The sequence below is a fragment of the Ambystoma mexicanum genome, chromosome 6p, assembly GCF_040938575.1.
Source record: "Ambystoma mexicanum isolate Mex_15411 chromosome 6p, UKY_AmexF1_1, whole genome shotgun sequence".
NCBI lineage: Eukaryota > Metazoa > Chordata > Amphibia > Caudata > Ambystomatidae > Ambystoma > Ambystoma mexicanum.
This window is the reverse complement of record NC_090935.1, coordinates 725,721,646-725,741,952: the sequence shown is the minus strand read 5'-3', so window position 1 is coordinate 725,741,952 and position 20,307 is coordinate 725,721,646. Positions and strand designations below refer to the sequence as shown.

The 20,307-nt window shown below is 43.5% G+C and overlaps 1 protein-coding gene across 1 annotated transcript in view; it reads left to right on the top strand.

Annotated features, from left to right (window-relative positions):
* MEF2C (myocyte enhancer factor 2C) overlaps positions 1–20,307 on the top strand; it is a 597,063-nt gene that overhangs the window by 172,044 nt on the left and 404,712 nt on the right. Inside the window, exon 2 of the mRNA XM_069627597.1 lies at positions 12,001–12,091. The gene's annotated coding sequence lies outside the window, so the exon portion shown is untranslated. The remainder of the gene's footprint in view (positions 1–12,000; positions 12,092–20,307) is intronic.

The window sequence follows — 20,307 nt, the reverse complement described above, 5'->3', positions numbered from 1 at the left end:
TCGGAGCTTCCAAGTCAGTCAGATGAATCGGGTGAGATTCTAATTGTGGTCTTTTCACATCTGCAGCAGCACCTGCAGTGTGCACTGGGGATGCCAGCAATGCACATGGACAGTTGAAGTTATCATCCAACTCACACTCCAACACTGTCACCAGTCGCTCTGTTGTACAAGCACCAGTGTAAGGACATGCATCAGTATTACACCACGACAATCACCATCCACTGAGACTGAGACTGATGGCTGTTGTACTTTGGTGTGAATCTTATCTACTAAAGGTCAGTGAAGTTCAACATGATATTTTGTTTAACTTCAGGAGGAGTTTGCAAATTCCCGGTCTGTATTTCTGTGTGAGGAATTGTCATCCGGCAAGGGTGTAAAAGCACTGGCTTTTTAATTTTAATTAGTGAATGAAATACTGCAGCTAATTCAATTCCAGGAAGGAAAAAACTCCATGCCAGAAACATAGTGGCTGCATGTGCACTGCTGCATTAGTAATCTGATGGCACACAGCAGGTTCAGGTCACAGGTGCCCCCTTGACAGCTGCACTGATAGCCAGGTCTCTACACAGCAGGTGCTGCATTTAAGATATGCACCCCCTGTTCCAAGAAACTGCATAACTCTGATGATTCTGTACTGAGGGCATGTTAAACTGTAAATAAAAGCTACATCTGATTTAGGCTATGATGGCCAATATCTGTCATAGTTATCCCAACCAGATTAATATCACACATGTCTCAGCCCTCAGGGCCCAGTTCATATGTGAAAGGGGTATGTATTTCCGTTCCAGACAAGGCTCCCCATGCCCACTGGCAGGACTGTAGCAGTGGGGAATTGCCTCTCTTTATTTCTTTATAAGGGCAGGTAACACCCTTTCCCTGGGGTCAGCCACTTCACAGGAAGCTGGCGTGGGAACAGGAATAAAAGGGCACACCCATTCACAAAGGGCTAGGCCTCGAACCAGGTTGCTGCATTTCTAAAGGCCTTTGATTCTATTGAAAAAGGAAGGTGGCGGGTTTAGTGTAGCCAGAGAGACAGCTACACAGCGGAGCAAGACATCCACCATCTTGTTTCTCTCGGCCTCTCTCAGTCCTTCCTGTCCCCTCATCTTCCTCTAGAGCAAAGCACTTCGGGTGTGAGGTTAGAAAGCAAAGTCCACTCATTCCAAAAGTGGGAATTGGACCCCTAAAGCTGGCTATCTTTAGTCTAATCAACTGTAGACGTTTACCTTTACAAGAAGGGGTCTCTATGAAATCCAACCCTAGAAGAAGATGTTGCTGGACCTTGCTTGGAGAGCAGTCCTTTCTAAAGTCTTGCACTTGTGAAGTGACGGCAGGTGTTCCAAGGCAGAGGCAATCTCAGTCCTCTAACCATCCCCAGGGTCAATTGGGGTTAACTCTGCTGCTGGACCAAAACCTGCCCCTCTGCCAGCCACCCTATTGCCTAGTACCTCTTCATGTTGCAGGATCCCATAGGGTGTATGCAAGCCTCACCCGTGTTTTGGAGCCTGAGAAAGGACTAACGTTGTCCCTTGAGACTTTGGAGGGGTTCTCACAGCCCCTGAAACCCCAAACAGCCAAGATACCTGTGTTTTCAATGCTGACCCATTGCAAGCCATGATTCAAGCTTGTTCAACATTGCTCGAACCCTGACCCTTCGAAGCTGCCTTCAGCATTGATTGCTCTCTGAACCACCGTTTGCTGTTCAACTCTGTTGAACGCTGCACCACGCCAGCCGAAGCATGTCACTGCCTCGACTCAAATCAATGAAATACTGCTTCCTTGCATAGCTCAAGCCGCTGTTTGAAGGACTAAGTTCTTCATTGCTGCTCCTCTCCTGTAAATTGACCCGATCCTGGTGTACCCCGAATTGCACCCTCTGGCCTCTGCATCGAATCACCTGTGCATCCTGGTGTTTTACTATGTCTACGTGGGATTGCATATTAGTCACGCTGACTAGAAATGTTGGGACCACTCCACCGTAGAACTTGCTGGTTTTAGGACCTGAGTCTTACTGCTATTACTCTTGTTATAGTTGGACTACATCTAATAATCATCCACCACAAAGCATGGGAAGAATTCGGAAGAGCCAATATTCAGATTCCAGTCTATCAGGAGAAGGGTCTGACTATCATCAGAATACATATAGAATCAGAGACCAAAGATTACTACAACCTAGCTAAGGTAGCAATATATAGACTGGATTATAGAGAGGACAGCGCTGAGCCCTATGCAATCAAAGAAAAGTGATTGACAGGAAGACTTGAATGGGAGAAGAGCCATTAAAAGCAACAGATCTGATCTATGAGAAGCACCCAAAGGAGACACTGATCAGGTGGGCGTGGCTACAAATTAGTTGATAGGCAACAGATTCAAGGCATCTGACATTTCCAACAAAATCATTGCCATGGTAGCTTTATGATCAGCAACCTTCAATAAGTAGCCTGGCACTCCCTCAAGTACATACTCAGTCCCTGTGCCTGATGGTTATGGATGGGTCCAGAAGTTTCAGCAATTTGCTGCAGCTGATTAGCCAATAGCTAATTTAGATGTTTTGCAAGAAATGCGATTTGGGATATGGGTCTGAAATGTGTTGCTACAGAGAAGTCATGATTTCTTAACATTGTGTTTCATTGAGGGTATCACTGCCACCTTTTTTGATCTTCAGAGATGCCCTCCTCAAAGTCAAAGAGGCATTAATAGTATAACACAGATCAGAAGCAGCAATTGGTAGCATGATTAATAATGCCTCAGATGTGCGTGGGTCACAGAGAGATCTTGACAGTTCATTCACTGGGAAAGGAACAATTTAGATAATAAATTTCAGCAGGGTGTGAATGATAGTGGCCAATATATTTTATTGTTCATGCCGTTCCATTTGGAGTCTACGTGAGGAAATCATTTTAGTAGAAATTATGCTGGGATAACTCAAAGTTCCTGTAACGGAAATCACCAGTAGGATTAGGTAGAGTGTGTACAATTCTGCACAGCTGGTGCAAAGACTTACCAGTTGCTTAGTTTGATTTCAGGAATATATTAACTTTGCCTTCCTATTGACCTGCTTGCATTGCCATGACAGTCTGTGATGGAATGACTTCTGCTCCCCAAGAGTATAAGGGGGCTTAGAGGCTTAGCCACGTGCTCAGCCCTCACACTTCTACAAACCAACAGTGATACCAACTGTAAAGGAAAAACCGGCACAGTTAAGCAGTATACCTCCTTGGCTTTTGGTGGAAACATAGAGGGAAGGCTATACTCTCGAGGAGGGATATGGATGTGATACAATAGAACCACAAAAAGCAAAGTAAACCAGTCCAAAATAAAAGGAATGATCATTGAAAGGTCTATGGAAATATGTATATTTAATAAAACACACCATATGCAAGAATAACTAAATAGAAAACACTGTACAAAACCCACATCCGTGGAAAGAACAGAGAATACGCAAGGAAAGAGAGATGCAGCTCTCTGGTTAAGAATACAGGGGTGAAAGGTAATACAGCAACCACATTGTTTTTTAAAACTGGTATGTCTTTTGAAGAAAAAGGTGAGCAAGTGACCTGACCCATATCCAGGGCCCAAAATGGACATGGGGCATGCATGGGTCATTCTAACCTTCTTGGCACTTTGATCTGTTATGCCAGTGGATCAAACCAAGTTCGGTTGTCGTGAGTCATGTTGCCCCAAGCTGCAAGTTGGCATCAAGTCAGTTTGAATGTGCTGTCTGAGAATGGTTTGAAGGCGCCGTTCAAATGTTGCAGGTAGGAGTGCTCACTAGGATCTGTTCAGAGTCAAGCTAGTTCAAGATGTAATAACCACTTGGTGCATGACCCTCCAGTGTTTCGAGGCAATGGTTTAAAGCGGTGATCCTGATGTTATGGTGTGCAGTTAGATGAAGCCAAATTTTAAGGTTGAGCCGTGTCAAGTCATTCAGTAACTGCTGGTATGAGTCAATGAGTGGCGCTCAAGTGGTTCGAGTCAAGTCCGTCAATGAGCAGTTGATGAGAGCTGAGCAGGTGTCAGACTCTGCAAGGACACACTCTGGCATTGAGCTGGTTTGAAGTTGCATGCACATTGCTTCAAAGGTTCAGTGGAGTGCCAAAAGCAGCATTGGCAGTTCCATCTTGTTTGTTGGTGGCAAGGTAATTGAAATGTGGTTCAACTGGTTTGATACAGCAGAACACGGAGCCTTGGCAGATCTGGTCCTCCAGATACTGTGAACCCCACTTCAGAGTGAATCTGCAAAGGAGTGGGAGGGCTCTTCTTTAACAGCAAAATTATTCTACAGGAGATTGGACTAAAGCAAACCTGCATAAGGGGATCCAATCCCTTTCCTTGAGACAAGGGCACTTAGACTTCTGAAATCATATCCCAGATGCCTTGTATTAAACGAAGTGGAGAGGACAGGAAGGAAGAAAGGTATATAGAAAAATCAAGATGGTGGAATCCTCTTCCAGCTGGTCTGAGATCCCCCTGCCTACACTAACTCTTCCCCTTCTTTCTCAATAGCATCAGCAGTCTATTTGGTTTGCCGCACCATGGTATGAGACTAGTCCTTTTGGGATGGATGTGCCATTTGATTCCTGTTCCCCAGGCCAGCTTCTGCTGGTCGGATCACTCACTGGAGAGAGGTGTTACCTAACCTTACAAAGGAGCAAAGGAGAGGCCCCTCCACCCATTCTCCTGATCGGTCACTTGGCAGGGCCAGGCTGTATGGATGGAATACACAAAACATTTACTTAGCTGAGGTAGGCTCACAGTGATGCCACCTGTATGATATCAAATTGAAGTGGCTTTAATATGTATGCAAGATGCTAGCCACCCTTCCCCAAACACTTTACAACTGCCATCAGTGTAGTAACTCTCAAAGTTATACAGTTTGGAAACAGGGGTTCATTTCTTAAATGCAACCACTGTACTGGAGTGACCTGTCACTGCAGCTGTCAAGGGGGCACCTGTGACTCCTGAACCTGCTCTGTGCCACTGGAGAGCAGGTACTGCAGATCAGGATACTGATTCAGTGAGGCCAGAGGTGTGCACTTTAATTATTTTGGCATGGGGTTTGCAGGAATGGGTGTCTGGTTAGCTGGCCCGCTTTACTGAGAAATAATTACTTGCATCATTCTACAGTAAAAATGCCAGGGCTTCTACATCATTGCCAGATGGCAATCCTTTACACAGTCATATTAATACACCAGATTCCAGAAAGGAAGTGAATGGTAACTTAAGTCGTTCAAGTGAAACATTCAAATCATCTGGACCTATTGTATAAGGAGACTTAAGAAGAATTAGTGTGGTCATCAAACATTTATGCGTAAGAGGAATTGGCCACTGGCAGGTGATATACCCGTGTGACATTTTAAACAGAATAATCAGGCAGTGTCAAGCTAATTACAACTCAGCTCCCATACATTGGAGTAATTTCGAAAGTAAGCATGAGACTCTCAATACATGTGGGCCAAGTCTGCACCAAGGGTAACTTGATTTGCTGTGAAAGTGTCATAACTTCTAGGGACAAGATAATTGTGACAAGCTGCCAATGTGTCAGAGATCCAAGTTCCTGGGATTTCTAAAAGTTAACGATTATGAATAGGAATAATATGATTAGGAATTTGTGTACTCTAGTGGCCAAACATTCATTTTGAGATGGACAATGAACAACATTGGTATAATTGTGAGTATTTGTGACAAATGACTACTGCTCTGTAGGTTTACAAAGATGTGCATTGGCTAAATCACCTATTAACCGCCACACAACTACTCAACCAGCAGTGATCCCAATCATAAATGTGGAAGAGGAGCAGCATTACAGGTGTACCTCCGTGACCGGTTAGGGTAGCGCAGGTCGATGGCAGACTGCTCTCTTCAGGAGAGGGTGTGAGCAGGTACAGAAGTAACACAAACAACAATAGTATGTGATACCAAATGAAAAGAATATCCAACCACGGTTCTGTAAAATATAGGATCTTTAATAAAACTAACAAAAATAGGCACAACAAAATATATATTTATTATTATTGTAATTAGTCAATTGACTTTTTACAATCGTATACACTTAATTCAAATAATTTTGTATTTCATTTGTATTTTACTGAATTTATATAGCACTTTAATCCAAAGTGCTTTACATAAGAACTAGAAGAAATACAACAAGCATAAGATGGTAATTGAATCATAACTCGAAAACAGTATAAGGAACAATTTACATTATTGCTGAGGTGAGGAGGGAGTGGAGAGGGACAGAGGAATAAGGGAGGGGAGATACAATAAACAAAAGATGATAATTGAAACACAAATTGAAAACGGTATAAGGCACAATTAACATTATTGGTGAGGAGGGAGTGAGAGGGACAAAGGAATAAGAGGGAGTGGGAGATACAACAAATATAAAATGGTGACTGAATCAAAACTCAACGGAATAAAGAACAATTTACATTATTGCTGAGGTGAGGAGGGAGTGTACATACACTAATTCAATAGACCGATCTTAAACACAAAGTATAACTGTTTCAGTCTCAAATCCAACAGCAAATAAATAAAAAGTTCAATCAGCCCCAAAGAAGAAAAGCCTAACTAAAACATCAATTAATAATTTCAAAAACAAACACCTATAAAAAGCCATCAAAGTCATATACAACACACAAAATTCATGTCCTAAAATTCATATGCCACAATTCCTATTACAACCTCAGACCAATACAAAGTGCATATAGTCCAGTGGTCGATCATTTAGTCCAAACAATTGCTCACTACCTTGGTACCTTTATACAATGCAAAGTACATTATATGTAATGCAATGTGGACTGAAACTGAACGAGTGTTTAAGCAATAAGCTCAAATGCCATTAGATTTAATAGTATCAAAACTGTTAACAAAGTTCTCGTTAGTGCACATGTAAACTCTGCTCAATTGGGACACTCACTGAACAAGTGCCTCGAGGTTTCCAAGCTGCCTTTATTCTTGCATTTACAACAGTTTCTGTCTTACAACAGAGTTTTCAGCTGTGGGCCCAATGCAGATAAGTGCGGGAGTTGATTAATTTGAAGACGCAGCATTAGCCAACTCACTTCTGGACTGGGACACAGTATATTATACTGTTGAGGTCTTTTATAGCTATGTACCACATTGGATACATGGCTCAAGATCCTTAAAGTGGTGATGTGTTTGTAATTGTTGTTCCAATCGCATAAATCAAACTTGGTTTTGAATGATGCTTTTAATCATTGGTAACCACCCTTGATTGTCCAACTTGGGTACCAGTCTATTGCTTGGAAAGTCAATATCACAAGGTCATCAAATGTGTCATCATTTAAGTTTCCACTTTCCCCACAGTTTTCATGGAAAATATTCAAAATAGGGCATACTGGTGACATTTTGGCCTTCAAATACGATTCTACCCTTTTCCTTTCAACTTGTCTTCCCAAGAAGGTCAGCCCCAGCTCTAGGCATATCATCTCCATAGGTACAGAGGGTCTCAATCTCAAGAGATTTCTCCAGAAAGCCCCATTGAGGCAGTTCACCCATTTCAAATAATTCATCCTCAGCGCCTCAAGGCCGTATAACATAGCCCGACAGAAGCACTGCCTATAAAGGAAGAGTATGCCCTGCAGTCTGGTGGGCAAAACTATGAAAATTATGGGTAAATTGTGCAACTTTCCTCTTTTTATTTTCCATAATATGAGGATAGGCAGTCTCTGCACTCATTTCTAGCCCAAGATAAGGATAGCGATCTCCATGTTATATATTTCCCAGAGAAGAGTCAAGGTTCACCCTATTTACCTTCTTTCCGGATATTAGGAGGATGTTGGTTTTTTGGAGATTAATTTCTAGGTCATTTTCCTTAGCTTATTTGGCCAAGGAATTCAGCATGGATCTACAACCACTAAGGGTATGATCAAAAATAACGAGATTGTCCGCTTATAACATGCTTGCGACTCTCATTTGACCAATCCTGGGAGAACATTTTGAGGCAGTCAACATCCTCTTTCGGAGGTCAGAAATGTACATATTGAACAGCAGGGAATCCAGCAAACAACTCTGATTTACTCCCCTGTAGAGCTGCACTAATGTCACTAATTAAAGCACTGATGGCCCACCCTTGTAAAGGAAAAGAATGAGAAAGCAGATTTTAAAATAAAGGGTCCCTTTGGGTTTGTAGACTGGGGTGCTCAGAAATATTTCAGCAGCTGAATTTCAAAGTTAATTAATATGTCTTCAGACAAGAAAGAAGGGTGCTTAAAAGTCACTAGGGCCTTTTAAGTTGCCAGGGGACTGGGCTACTTCAAGGAACTTTAGTTCTTCTACTTCAGGGATCAATAGCATTGAGCCAAGCTTTTCAGAGTTGATCGGGAGTCTGGGCACTTCCAGAGCTGAGCTTGGGTTATGTCAGGGAGCGGCAGCGATGGATTCCAATGATGTAGTACTTTTCATCGGTGGTGGAGGCTTGCCGGTCAAAGGCAGAGAGGATGCTAAGTGGTGTCACGTCAGTGGCGTGGGAACACTCAGGGGCACAGAAGCAGAGAGTTGCCTTCTTTGGTGAGTGGGCTCAACAGGCTTAAAACTGTTTTGTTGTGCTAGAGTGGCGATTGCTTGGAGTTCAAAGAGGAAGGTAACCAGACAGGCAGCTTTGAGGTAGATGCAGTGATGGCAAAGCTTCAGAATCATTGTCGAGTTTATGTATCAAAATCAAAAGATGACTCTGGCTGTTGATTCACAGCATCTTGGACACATTGAGGTATTTTGAAAATGCGTGGAGAGTTATGGGACACTTCCTTGGTTCTTTGGTTGTTGGGAGACCCAGTACAGTCCAGTGTCACTCAAAGCGGTTAGTCCTTTCTGTCCTTTCTTCTGTCCCTCCGAACCAGAAAGGTCTGTAGAGAGCATTTAACAGGATTCTGCCACAGAGGAGGGTCCTGTGTACCAGTCTCTTATGTTGCAGCAGGCCTTGTCCTGCCTGCATGTCATCCGAGGTCGGCCCTTGCAATGATTACGGAGAGAAATATTCCTCTTTCTTGGAGTAACTTGTCTTCACCTCTCTGGCAGAAAACTTTGGAGTAGTTTAAGGGTCTGGGTTCCCGGAGATGACTCTGACCGGCGCCGGGCCCTACTGCGCCTAAAAACAGTGCTTGCCCTACCTGGGAGGATTTTCTTCTTGGGTTGGGGGCGGTGCATGTGCCATCCTCAGTGCTGTCCCCCCAGCACAGCCAGCATCCTCGTCGCCGATGTAATGATCTGGGTTCCCAGGTTACCAGTTATTCCTTTAATGAGTTTCCAGTACATCATTTATGTTTCATATGTCAAGTTCATTAGAGCTCCAGGCAAACATGCACCGGCATCCTCCCAGGTAGGCTACATCACTCCAACTCTCTCACTCAGAACTCTCAAAAATACAACAACATTCTCACCAGCAAGATTTCATGTCACTCACTCAGCATTCTACTCATTCTGCAAAGACAACATGGAAACCTAAATCACTACAAGTAGCATCTGTTCAAAATCAGATTTCAGTGAATTCTTCAAAAAGTGCCGAAATATGAATCAAATAATGAGAGCATCTCACCTTTTATAAAGGCACATTCTACAGCAGATTGGTCCACAACAAACTTGTGGTAGGGGTCGAACCCTGGCTGTTGTAATAAGTGTTATTTTCCTTCCACTACAGCAGATTGATCCACAACGCCCTATTGGTAAGGAATCAATCTTGGCTGCTGTAACCAGTATTCTTTGCTTTCTGATGTCATACCCAGAGTGTCTTGAAAGCAGGAGGTGTAGAGTGATGACATGTAGTGTGAGAGTCCTAGCACAATCCAAGATGTTAAGACCTCTCTGTGTACTGATGCTCTCCTCTGAGGTACTCAAACTCTGACCCTTTCCTCTGACTGCCTACATTGAAAGGATAACCAGCAACCAGGTGTGAGGTGACATTGTAATTACAGGACTGTCTTTGAAACACTGGTTCCCAGAGGACCTACCAGGGAGTGTTCCTGTTCCCTGGATGAGGGTGGCAACCCTACTCAGAAGAATCAAAGATAGGGCTTACTGTGTTGTACCGAAGATGGTTGTAGGTTTATTCACAAAGGCTGAGAATAAATGACAGAAATCCTTTTAACTGTATAATTGTGTAATCTCATTAACTACCACTTCAAAACTAGCCTTGACTTATATTCAGATATTAATCTACCACCAGGCGTCTGTGGTGCACAATTATGATATTTTGAACCAGAGGTGCAGACAAGTAAAAAACGACCTCTGCCTGTTGGAACTATTAGTTCCAGCAGCTGTGTTCAGGAATGCACATGTGGGCTTTAGCCCTGCCCTGTTGTCATTGCTGGAGATATCAACAGACTGTATCAGCAAAGTAAATGGTTCCATTATACTTTTGGCAGGCTGCATTATGATAATAAGGTCTAATTAGCAAATCCTGCTTTCAGAGACAGAATTACCTGCACCATTTTATTCTTTAAAATCAAAAAAACAGATGGCATTCTGTGACAACTTTGTCAACTAGAAGCTACTAAGAATACAGTTTATGATGTACATTTTCCATATGTAGGGCAACATCTGCCCCAAAAATGCAATACATAATATGGGAAAATACGGTCATCATGAAAGGTGCTTCCAGCGAACATTGGTTAGGGTTGAAGGTATTGCTAATGTGGAGGGGTCAGACAGGCATGTTGATAAATTACTGAGAACCATATACAATGTGTCTGCTAGATCAATATCAGTGTCAGTAGAAGTTCTGGTCCTATGTTCAGGACAGTGGACAATTGGAATTGATCGGTCTAGACTTCAGCATGCGAATGCCATGTCTGGAGTGTGTACACAACCTAGTTGCTCCATGTGGGTTTGCTTTCCCAATGCAAGATGGACTCCACGAGGGGCGTGGAGGATAGGATATCATGTGAATGTGCTAAAAAAAATAATAAAGCCTGTACCTTACTGTCCCTGGATCCTCAGGTTTATTGGGCAGTGCTCTGGCCAGCCAAAAATTGTAAACATTGATAAAATCAACAGTGTATACAATTTAAACTCAGACCGAGTGCGACTTTTTGGTGCTCGTAATTCCAGCGTTCCCTGGGTGTTAATGATGAAGCATCTGAAAGGTTAACCCTGATGTTGGAACCACTTTGATGTTTACCTGAAGTGCACAGTTATTACTTCACAAGATACTGCTCCTTCTGCTTGACACCAGAGACGTCATTTAGGGGGTACCTGGGGTCCAACCTCCGACCCCTGAAGTCTCCCTTGCTACGCCTGTGGTCTCCCTTGCTAACCCCAAAAAATAATCTTTTCAATTGAGGCTCCTAGGTTGTGGCCAGCAGTATGTGGCTCTTTATTTCTGGAGTGGCTTGTTTTCTGATAGCTATAGCTGGTAAGATAGAGCATTGGGTTGAGCGCTCGCTGCTTCAATGTGTGTGTGATCTGCAGGTTGCAGGTTTGACTACCAGCAAGTTCAACTCAGTCTTTCATCCTGCTGAGGTCGATAAATGAGTACCAACACAGGTTGGGTGATATTGTATGTATGTTTGTTCTATATGAGGTGCTTAAGTGTAAGTGCTATATAAAAACACATCATTATCGTTTGGCCTTGGACGTCTGCTTGCATTCAAAGTAATTTGGTAATATGGGCCTATACGCGCTGATATTATTGATACATAAGGTGATCCATTCTTGTCTGAAATGTACATCACTTTACAGTGATATCGCAACCATATTTTTCGTAGTGTACTTAGAAACAATGCTGTGAAGCAATTCCTGTTTTGTCAAGGGGTGAAAGGTCGTGTTCCATCGCTTCCTGTGAGGTCACGTTGGGCTGGGGGGTCAAATGACATCACTTCCTGTGATGTCATCAGAGGTCAAGGGTCGTGTGGTGCACTTCCGCTACCTCTGCCATTTTAGTGAAATGACGTCCCCGCATGACACTGTCTTTACCTTTCACTATTGCACTGATCTTCACTTACAATCCGCTTATTTTCTTTTCTTTTCTTTTCACTATGGAAGGTGCCAAGTTGTAACTGTGAAGTAACTACAATGAAACACTAAAAAGAAAACAATTGGCGGCGGATGATTTTGTCAAAACGCGGTGGATAAGGTGAGTGCCCTTAGTGTTTACTCTACTCTGTGCAATGCCATATCCTGTGCACACATGGTTCAAAGAGTGTTACATGTTAGTGGATAAGAAGTGCAGGGTCACTCACACATCACTCACACATCTGTTATTTTTTTATTTTTTTTATTTGTTTTTATCAAATCAATGATTTTACAAAATTGCGAGTGCAGTTGCGGGTGCATCTTTTTCTTTCTTATTTCTGGTTTCTGTTAATTCAGTTGTCAGCTTTCTTTTCAGGCATTCACTAGTTTCTAGGGAGCCTCATTGTTTCAAGCTGAGATACCGTGATGCGCTTGTGCGTGTGTGGACTATGTTCATGCTCACCCATTGGTTACCCTGTGTACCACTGATATTCTTGCATGGAATGATGACAAACAACCATGCCACTGAATAACATACTTGCAGCTCAAGCCAAAGCTGTCCATACCATGAGAATTGCCCCAGATCCACTTGCCACATAAATGTGAAACTGTGCAGGAGACCTGCCACAAAAGAAAAAGCTACATTGGTTTGCGGGACACCGCACATCCCTGGAATCGAAAGGGCAGGTGTACCCATTCAGGCCTTAAATAAGACATGAGCTTGTTTTGATGTGCCCAGCCAGCACTGACGCTTCCCAAACACACAAACGGTTCCTCAACAACAAAAATGCATAAACGGCACAGATGACAAAGATAACGGATGTCTTACCATTGAACTTCCTGCCAATCACTTTCACTTCTTTTTTCTGTTTGTTATGTGCTAAAACCCTCCACTCAAGATTTAACAAAACAATGTACAAAAACAGCTCAAAACAGGTAAATAACAATGGAGACAAAATGTGTAGGAAACGGAAACATGGATCTTAGAATGGGATAATATTGGCGTGCATCTTTAATCAGCTAGCAGAGGTTTCCAAACCTCTAGAACCGCATTCAGCCTAACCACAGCCCAGCCCTCGTGGCCGCGCCCAAGGTATCCTTTTGCTCCACTCACTTCCTCTTCCTGGGGTCTGCGCTCCTTCCTAGACGCATTTGTGATTGGTGTTCTTCTTGCTAGAGGTAAGTGTTGCCAACATGTTTGGGAATGTGGGCAGAATACGTCAATGAAATGTTCACAAATAGTGACACATTTAACGAGGTGGCCCTCGGTTTGACTGGGCATGGCTCCCCTGCGTAAAATTCTGCATGTGCCCCATTGCATGATGGAACAAGGTCCTAATTCTACAAGAGCATGCTGACAATTCAGCTACAAAACAACTACTGTCCCCCCCCTATCAACGCAAATTATTCTGCCCTACATTTAAACACTTCCCACAGCGGAAAAGGTGCCTGACGTGTTATAAAGTGTAAGCCAGGATAGAGGCATTTGAAGTAATGACGTGCACAGTAAAAATAGCCTGACGTGTTAGTTATTTTGTTATAAAGTGTAAGCCAGGATAGAGGTATTTGAAGTAATGACGTGCACACTAAAAATATATCCACATTATAATGAAGGGGCTTGGCTGAGGGGCCCTATCCCTAGACATACCGAGCCACACCACACATTTTCCAAAAATAAATAAACTGGGAACTTGAGTCAACTATGTTTTGTGTTTGTCCCGAAAGATTCCACGACTCATAAGACTCACTTGTTGAGTGCTCACTTTTCCACTCTATGTCAATTTCAATGGGAGTGTGAAAGTGATGCACTGAAGGGAGTGAGCCCCTTTACTAATAACTGCCACAAACATCATGGCAACAGTCTGTGGCATGCCCTGCTACTGTCAAGGGCACAAAATGATGGCAGTGACCTGTGTTCAAGACACACTGCATGCTGAAAAGCATTGGATCCGTGATGCACAAGTACAGGGCTTCATAAGTCATATGAAAGGGGCACCAATACAACTGACCCTTTCCCGACTAACAAGCCTCGTCAGAGCAGTTGGGTTGCTTCGTACCTTGGACAGCAATGAAGGTCGGCCAGACAAATGATTCCTCTTCTTAACATGATTGTGGGGTGTTCACTCTATTGGCGGGGGGAATTATGAAGCAGAAGGGAATATAATCCCAAGAAAGAGAATTGTAAAGGCTGGATGGATATCACTACCCTGGGAAAGGGCAAAAACACCCCCTTACTATAGAAGGAAAGAGAGAGATAACAAGCAAACAGAAACCGTTAACAAGGAACAAGATACAAGTATAAGGTTAAAGAGACCTGAGGTTGAGAAGAAACAAAAATGTAATACAATTCTGAATGAGCCACACGAACTGATCAGAGAAGTCACACGAGACTATTTGAAAAGCACCTATTAAGTGGAAAAAAAGAAGGGAGTCATTCTCCTGTCTTCAGTTGGTAGAATGTTGGTAGAGTCAGTTAGGGTTAGTTTGAACTGTGGACTGATGTTTTGGGATATTCATAGACGATTGTCGAGCATCTTAGTTCATGTGTTAGGTAGGGAACACCCCATAGTGATAGGGAAAGTTAGACATTATTATTATTCTTTAATAAAAACAACTGTGAAATGTCCTTTGTGAGTCTGCACTGTACTATATTGTACTGCTCTGAATCACCACCATAGTAGCTTCAAAGTACGGATCCTTGTTTGTGGTGTATTGTGCCCCGCCTGGGGCACCAGATCTTGGGATGCTGGGCACGAGAGCAAGAGTAAGAGTGAAGTTAGAGCGAGGGAAAGTAGCAAAGGAGTTTGCAGATGCCGGGAGAGAGTCAGGGAGGGAGGACATGCTTTGTATTAGTGTGGAGAGTTTTAGCCCACTATACATGGACTATATTCTAGAAAGATGTGATACTGAAAAGTATGTTTTGAGTTAATATATGCTTTGGGATTTCAAGATGTTCTGGAAGATATGTCAGTTAGAAATAAAGGGGGTTTGGGTGTGTCGGTGGCATGAGAGCATGCCTGGGAAATCGTGGCAGATGTGTGGAATTAAAATACCTTCAGTGCCTATTTCTTGTACTGCAGGCATGTTCCAAGATAGAAATTCTGGAACTGCCAAGCTGACTCCAGAAGGAGACCAAGTCCAAAATTGGAACGTGTCAGAAGGTGAAATATGGTGGTATAGACAACATTAATAAAGTAACATATGATTATCCCTGAGCCCTGGATACAACCATCAACAATGTTTCTTCATTGTTTTTCTTAGTTATGTTATTAGTGCGTAATTATTTTATTATCATGCATAAGAGGCATGAGAACAGGCTCAAAAATCCTGGCAGATCTGTAGACTGAAAATATCTTCAGTGCCTTTTTACGGTACTACAGATAAATTGGCCCAATAGTCATTCTGGCACTGCCAAGCTGACTCCTGAAGGAGGCCTAGCCCAAGCGTACGACGTGTGAAAAGGTGAATTATTTTGGTATAAAAAGTGGGATAGAGAAAATAAATGAAGAATACATTATCCTTTCGGACCTAGTTATAAACATACACAATGTGGGTGTGTTCATTGCTCTTCTTGGATGTCTTATTAGGTAATGCCTTAATGCAGAGGGGCACATGTCGGTGGGATCTTGAAAAGGATGCATAGCTTGGATACCATTTATTATCCAGTGATATGTACGTACAATATCAGAACTAAGGGAAACCAATCCTAAGGGTATATATGGATACTTATTTACCATGTTCTGTTTTGTTCACTTCCCACTGCCACGTCAGCTGGACCCAGCACCTGGCGCAAAAGGATAGTCCAGACTTTTAAGCTGGCAGACCCGCCAAAAAAAACCTCCCCTTAATCATAACTTTCCCCGACCCCCTGCCCTTTACTTTAATTAATTCATCCCGACCCCTACCTTTAATTTTCACCATTTAATCCTGACCCATTACCCCTTCATTTTAATTAATTCTGACCCCATTTCTTAGTTTTAATTAATTTTATCTGACCCCTCAGTCCTGAATTTAAATAATTAATTCCAACCTCATTGCTTAATTTGTATTAATTATTTCCAACCCCTCTCCCCTTAATTTAATAAATTAATTCTGGCCCTATCCCTTAATTTGAATTACTTAATTCTGGCTACTTTACCCTTGAATAATGAATTTTGCCCCTTCCCTTAACGAGATTAATGCTCACCTCTACACTTAATTTGATCAATTAACCCTTACCCTGTAACATTATTGACTTTTACCCTTAAATTTAAAAGTGGAACAAGACAAAAAGACCCACTTCTGCTTCCAGTCCCCATTTCGAACCCTTCCCCAAACCCTCACACCACTGATTGCTGCTGCTGGGAGTCATGTGACCCAACCAGAACTCTTACTGAACCCTTCCTGGGCAGCTTTGCCCTGGCAGCCGATGAAGGATAGAGGATTAGGGCAATGTTCCTGTTTGTCTGTTCGCGTTGCACCACACCCAACCCTGCACATCATCTCACAACAACCCAGAGGATCACAGAGAAAAGCTAAGGGATGTGGCAACATACTCACAAATGTCCTGCCATTGCAGGATCTCATCACCTGGAACTTTTGTAGTTTGAACTATGTCACTTTGACTATTGCTGCTGTGGGATTTCACTGCATCTGGATTCTTGTTACTGTGATTGATATGTGTGCCTTTCTAGCTCTGTTTTTTTTTTTTTGCTGTATCCACTTAGGGTCCTGCTGCTGTTGGGTCTCATCACATTTGACTTTTGCTGCCACGAGGTTTCGCCACATTTGAGTTTTGTTTCTGTTAGATTTTGCCACATTTGACTTGCTACTCTGGAGTTTCAGGTCATTTGTACGTTGCCACTGCAAAGGTTTCACCACACTTGAGGTTTGCTGTTGTGAGATTTGCAAAATTTTGTATTTTGCTTCGGCAGGGTTTCAGTAAATTTACACATTGCTACTATGAGGTTTCACCAAATTTGCATTTTGTCACTGCAGGATTGCACCAAATTTGACTTTTGCTACTAGGCATGAAGGGTGTCGAAAAAGAAAGCTGACACAAGGGTGGCATGTTTGTTGTTATAGACTTTTATTGTTAGAAAACAAAACCTTACCATGCCTCTGTCTAAGAGGGGTTTCCCTGCCTCAAACTAATGCTAAACGATGTGTCAGAATGTCTGTCCAAACGAAAATCCATCGTCCTGTGTCACAACCTACTTCTACCCCTTACACAGCAACTAAAGACTAATATAATCCAACAGATAGTTCCTTATCCAGGAGAATGACTCCCTTCTCCTGGTATACGGGTGGCATTTCCAAAATGTTCTCTTGGAAAAAAGGTACCATGGGGGAATTCCCCTGGTTTGTAGCAATCTAACAGAAAGTTATTTCCCCAGGAGAATGGCTTCATTCTCCTGATATACGGGTGGTGTTCTGAAAAAGGTCCTCTTGTAAACAAATGCCTGGGGAATGATTCACGTCCCCTGGCTGGTAGTTCAACACTTTGTACAGTCAACTTTCTGGGCTAGGAGAATGGCTAATTTCTCCTGGTACTATTCTGAAGTCTCCAAATATAGTCCACAACAAGACAAGGGGGGAATGACTCCCTTCCCCTGGTTTCTCCTCAGTTTACTTGAAAAGAACCAGTTTTCTCACTAGGAGAGTTACTCTTGGGATTTATATTGTCCCTCTTTCACCATATCAGCAAAGTCCCAAGCCCTTCTCTAAACCTTAGAGGACTGGTCTCTGCCACTACAATGAGAAAGATTTCCTCAGATGCCTGCTTCAGCTATGGTAGGGTCCCAAACCCTTCTCTGAGCCTCCGTGGGCTTCTCTCTGCACACTGATATGAGGATGATTTCCTCAGATGCTTGTCTCTCTTCTGTTGGGGTCCCAGACCCGTCTGCAGTGGTCCGTGAACCTAGCTCTGTCACTGGTATGTGGATGATTTCCTTGGATGAACTCTTCGCCTTGCTTTAGGTCCCCAACCATTGAAGGCCCTCTGATAGGCCTTACACTTTCTCCGGCATGAAGCAGTGACCGCTCTACAACCCCCACACCCCTACCGGTGCACTTGTGCTCGCCGTTACCTTCTGGGACTTGCATGCACAATGCTGGTCTCTGCAGGGACTGGGGTTGGTCTGCTTCCCGCTTCCTGCCATCTTCTTCATTAATGCTTCAGCAGCAGCTCTGCGTGTTGTGGCTCATTGTAGTCTTGGCACCGTTGGACAAGGTCATGCCACTGCCTTGCCTGCTTCCCACTGGGCTCTGTCCTGCCGCACAGGACCCATCACGGACTCCCTCGGCCTCTTGCCGGCGTCCACTGCAGATCCCTCTGTTTGAGTGGAGTGTGGACTTCGAAACTCCTGAGTTCTCCGATGAGGAGGGAAGATGAAGATGAGCCCTTCTTCTCTTTTAATTTTATGGGCTTACTCCACCACAGCATACCATTAACCCTTGCTGTGAATGGCTCCTTGGTAGTTATCATGCCTCCAGTCAGCCACCTCGTCTCAGTACTAGCGCAGTCACTATTCCTCATGTTTTTTGTGCTCTTCTTCGTCCTAGTATTTTCTGTCCTGGCTGTTTTGACGAATCAACATTTAGGGAACCAGTGGTCCAGGGATGAATATCGGTTTCTAAACCATCAATCAGACCCACAGCTCTAGTACAACAGAAGGGATACAAACAGATTGCAAACACAAGCAAATTATAAACCTCCTTGTCCAATTTTGGTAACATGGACAGAAAGGCATGCTTATCTTCAAAATGTTGTGGATTGTTGGTTAGTTTCAATAGAGTGAAAATACAATTATTAACCAATGATAAAATGGACTGTCCAATCAAGGTTGTATACAAATATCTACTTTATCAATATCACAACAGACAGTTCTAGCACACTACAAAATACAACCCAAACTATAAATGAATGCAGAGGACAGACAGTTTCAAAGAAGTCAAAGGGATGCACTCTGGATACTGACAGGAGGGTAGTTGGTACAGTAATAAATCATAATATTGCAAGGATACTTGGTTTCAACACAAAGGGAGAAATGGGTCGTAAAAGGTCACTGGAGGCATTCGGGGAAGGACCTGAGGGAAAGAACCAGCATGTATCGTGTGCTGGGGATGCACTAGGTGTCCGCCTGGGTCGAGGCAATTTCAGAACGATTTGCAGCTTCTGTGACAGAGATCAAGACGGGAGACAACTGTGGGTGTCAGGTAGCAGGCAGTTCGGCGAGTGAAGCTAGATGGACAGCTGCAGACTTGCCTACATGGTGGCTCAGGGTCAGGAATAATTGTCTCAGTGCTGGTCGGTGGTTCTAAAGCACTGGTCGATGCATCTCGGAAGGCTTAAGCGACTGCAGCATAACAACAGTCAGCAGTGCAGTCAGTTGACGCTAGAAGGGTTTGAATGGCTCAAAAATGTCCTTTAAGGCAGACGTCGGTATATGCTTGTCGATGCACTTATAGCTTCTTCACTGGGCTTGTGTCGTCCTTTAAGGAGGATGGCCAGAAGCTGAGGAGAGTGTTGCAGGCAGATGCTGTGTCCTTGATTTGGTTCAGAGACTCTCTGACACATCCTACCTATGAAGCTTGCTGCAGAGGCTAGTAGGGCACAATGTGTGCTGGATGGGTAATGGTTCTGGGGCTGCTGCATGGTCTTCTGGATTCAGCATCTCCTAATGTACCCTGGGAGATGTTTAGGGGAGGGATTGTGCTTCCCTCTTGGATGTCCTGCCTTCCTTCACTGCGGAAGATAAAAGGCAGACAGTACCTTCAGCCAGGGTTCAATACTGAGTTCTTCTTCCTACTCCTTGCGAATTCACAAGATGATCTGCGCAAAAGAGGGGTTCAACCCTCTTTTATAGCCAAATAGACGACAGGAATTGCTGTAGGCTAAGCCTACCTTAATGAGCCAATCCTGGGTCCTCACCAACAATCTCCGATATGCATGAGGTCATAACTAGAGTGCTTTGAATCAGAAAAGGTTACGGGGTGAAAACATGTAATAGTAAGTCCCACCCATCTTCCTGTCTGTTGTGGATCAAAGCGTCTCTCTGGTCCATGGAGCTCTCTGTGGTTCCTGATTAAAGTAGCAGGTCTCTCTTGAAGCTGCCCCAGGACCAGACTTTCTAGAGCCATCAATGCACATACTGGTACCTTCTGAATGGGGTCCCCTTGCAGGGATGACTACGGTAATACATGCAGTCCCAAGCATGACATTTCACTGTCCACTGATACTAGGGGCAGAAACTGGCTTCAGGATGACACAGTACATATCAAAGGTTGCTGGGGCTTCCTGTCTCCTTTGTTAACCTGTGCTGCAGGTTCCCATGTGGGCCTGTTTGAATTAAACTC